The 3,425-nt window shown below is 40.9% G+C and overlaps 1 pseudogene; it reads left to right on the top strand.

Moving 5' to 3' along the window:
- On the top strand, positions 1-119 carry LOC120609903 (uncharacterized; annotated as a pseudogene).
- The last annotated feature ends 3,306 nt before the right edge of the window (positions 120-3,425 follow it).

Here is a 3,425-nt window from a genome sequence, read left to right as displayed (position 1 = left end):
GTCTACAGCCATGCCACCCTGAACACGCCCAATCTCGTCTGATCTCAGAAGCTAAGCAGGGTCAGGCCTGGTTAGTACTTGGATGGGAGACCACCTAGGAAGACTAGGTGCTGTAGGTGGAAAAGGAAAAAAAAAGTTCCTGGTTGGCTTAGACAAAATTGAATGTTATTTCTTTCTCACATAAAAGAGATCTAGAGGTAGGCAGTCTAGGTCTGTATTTGTGTCTTCAGTCATTGTTTGAGATTCCTTCAAATTCATTGCTTTCATAGCTCAAGATGGCTGCTTGAGCTCTATCTACCATGTCCACCACATCCCAGGCAAGGAGAAGAAAGGAAAAAAAAGAGTTTGGCCCCCCTCCTAATAAGGAGACTTTCCAGAAGTACCACACAATACTTCCCATTTATATCTCATTGGCCAGAACTTAATCACATTGCCCCCATCTACCTGCAAGAGAAGCTGAGAAAGGGTTCTTGTGGCTCTGGGGCTGCTACGACTTAAGGCTTCTTGAAGGAGAGAATGGTAATTGGGAGGCAAATGACAGCATCTGTTATAGCTACTATTTAACAAAGGGAGGCAAAATACAAAAAATAAAAATATGTAAATGCATAAAGTATCTTTGAAAATACACAGCAAATGACAGTATAGCTTGCCTCTAGGGAAACTGGGTGGCTGGGGACAGATAAAGAGATTTCACTTTACTCATTCTGACCTTTAGAATTTTGAATCATGTGGCTGTATTATCTGTTCAAGTAACTAAAACTAGAATCTTCTTTTAAAATACTGAATTTGGATACCTGACCACTTGTCTCCTGGTATCCAATTCTGTCAATACCACCACTGCCCCAGGCATCCAGACAGACACAAAGCCTCTGTAGATCAGAGACTGCCTGCCCTTGACACCTACAGTCAATCACTCTGCAAGTCTGAGCATCACCTTTTCCATTCTCACTGGCCTCGTTTGGCAAGGGCAGTACAGTCATTTCTGCAGTCCCAGAAATGGGAGCACTAACTGCGTTAGCCCATGTGGGGCCATCCTAACTCCCAGTGGAGATGTGTCCTGACGGTGTCATTTTCTACCTATGATCAACATACAAATGAGGCTTTATTGTCTTTTCATCTCTTCTTTCTTTATTCCTGTTCTAACGTAGATCTGGATGGGCCTAGCATAACCACCATTGTAGCCCTTCAACTTTTCCACTGATTCTCGGAACCATCCCAGAACCTTCAATAAATTTCTCCATGGCTTACACATCCAGTCAATTCCCTGAAACTACCTGCATTCATTTCTAGGGCTGCTGTAACAAAATTACCACAAACTTGTTATTCTCTCATAGTTTGGGAGGCCAGAGTCTGATATCAAGGTGTCAGTTAGCAGGGTTGGTTCCTTCCCTGGGGACTCTGGGGGAGAAGCTGCTTGCTCCATGCTCTTAGTTTCTGATGATTGTTAATCATTCTTTGTGTTTCATGGCTTAGGGCGGCATCATTCCAATCTCTGCCTCTGTAGACACATAGCATTCTTCCTATATGTCTGTTTCCAAATTCCCTTCTTTAGTCACTGCTTTAAGGCCCACCCTAATCCAGTTTGATGACATCTTAACTCGATTACATCTGCAGGAATCCTATTTCCAAATAAGGTCACATTTACAGGTTCCCGGTGGACATGAATATGGACCCTATTCAATTCTGTACACTTCTCAAGTCTCCACTTCTGGAGCTGCATCCCTCTTAACCTCCTCCCCAACTTTGAGGCCTTCGTACTCTTATTAATGGTGATTATTTCCCATTGCTTTATCAGTGTTAGCCCAAAGCCAGTTATCCACTTTAAATGCCCAGTTACAGACCCACCTGTTCCTAGAACCCAGCCTGTTTATCTTCTCTACCCTATCAGCAGCCTCAAGACATTTTCTACTTCTGCCATCAGGTTTCCAGGTTCCTTGATGCTAATCTACTGAGAAGTGTTTAATACTTCATTAGCACCTCTTTGCATCTCAGTGCGAATCCCCTAATCTCTTCGGTTCTCTCCTACAAATCCCTCCTCCCCAATCAGCCCAGTCCTTGGAGTCTCCCTATCTGGAAGCTGAGAGGCAATAAAGGAACTAGTAAAGGGGCAAGCCTGTGTCTGCCTTGCTGCTCCTGAGGCCCATCACTCAGATGTGCTACTAGCCTCTAACAGTGTCAAGCCTCATTCCTGCCATACAGTTTGAAATCCTCCTCCACAGTGAGCAAGAATTGAGTCAACCTACGGCAGGTCATCTACAGCCTTTAACACCGGAGTATAAGTCCACACAAAACCCTAGTTAACTTGCCAGTCTGGTTGGTTGTACACTTCCTTCCCAATTGTCAGCCCTGAGCTCCCCATGCCATGGGTGGTTCTAAAGGAAGTCAGAAAATCAATCACTTCTTTTCTGTGGCTTATTTTTTTCTAACATTTTATTCTAAAAATTTTCAAATAATCAAATTTGAAAGAATCTGACAGTGAAATACCCTATTACTCAGCACCTGGATGCTACTATCCAGTTTTAAAACTGGGATATACGTCACACAACATTAAAATCGCTTTAAAGTGAATTTTAAAGTGGTTTTTAGTATATTCACTCTGTTGTGTAAACATCACCACTATCTAATTCCAGAACATTTTCATCACCCCAGAAGAATCCCCCAACACATTAACAGTTAGTCCTAATTCCCCTCTCCTGCTATCCCCTGGCAACCACTCATCTACTTTCTGTCTCTACAGATTTGTCTATTCTGGAAATTTCACATAAATAGAATTATACAGTATGTGGCCTTTTGTATCTGGTTTCTTTTACTTAGCATAATGTCTTCAAGGTTCATCCATGCGGTAGCATGTATCAGTATTTCATGCCTTTTTATGATAAATAATATTCCATTGTATAAATAGACAATATTTTATTCATTCCTTCATTAGCTAATGAACATTTGGGTTCTACTTTTTGGCTATTATGAATAACACAACTATGAACCTGTATATACAAATTTTTGTGTGAACATATGTTTTAAATTCTCTGACATATACCTAAGAGTGGAAGTACTGGGTCATACAGTAACATTAACATTTTATTATATATGCTTTATCATATATCTACCTATCTTAACCATCTTTCTATCCAGATATTAATCCATCTTACATTTTTGTGCAATTGCGAATAAATTGCAAACATTAGTACACCTCACCCCAGATTCATTAGCATGTCTATTACCCAGAATTCAATGCTGTTTAGTTTTTTCTTCTTTTCAAATAAAATTTCCATACAATAAATTCTAAGTGTATGAGTCAATGAGTTTTAACTTGTGAAATATACCTGTGAAACCCAAAGGAAGATATCAAGATTTGTAAAACATTACCGCCACTCCTAAAGTTCCCTCAGGCCTCTTCTGACTCAGTCCTTGCCCCGCCCCACCCT

This window comes from Pteropus medius, unplaced genomic scaffold, assembly GCF_902729225.1.
Source record: "Pteropus medius unplaced genomic scaffold, Ma_sr-lr_union100, whole genome shotgun sequence".
NCBI lineage: Eukaryota > Metazoa > Chordata > Mammalia > Chiroptera > Pteropodidae > Pteropus > Pteropus medius.
Note: the sequence above shows the minus strand (reverse complement) of the source record. Positions and strands in the feature narration are given on the sequence as shown.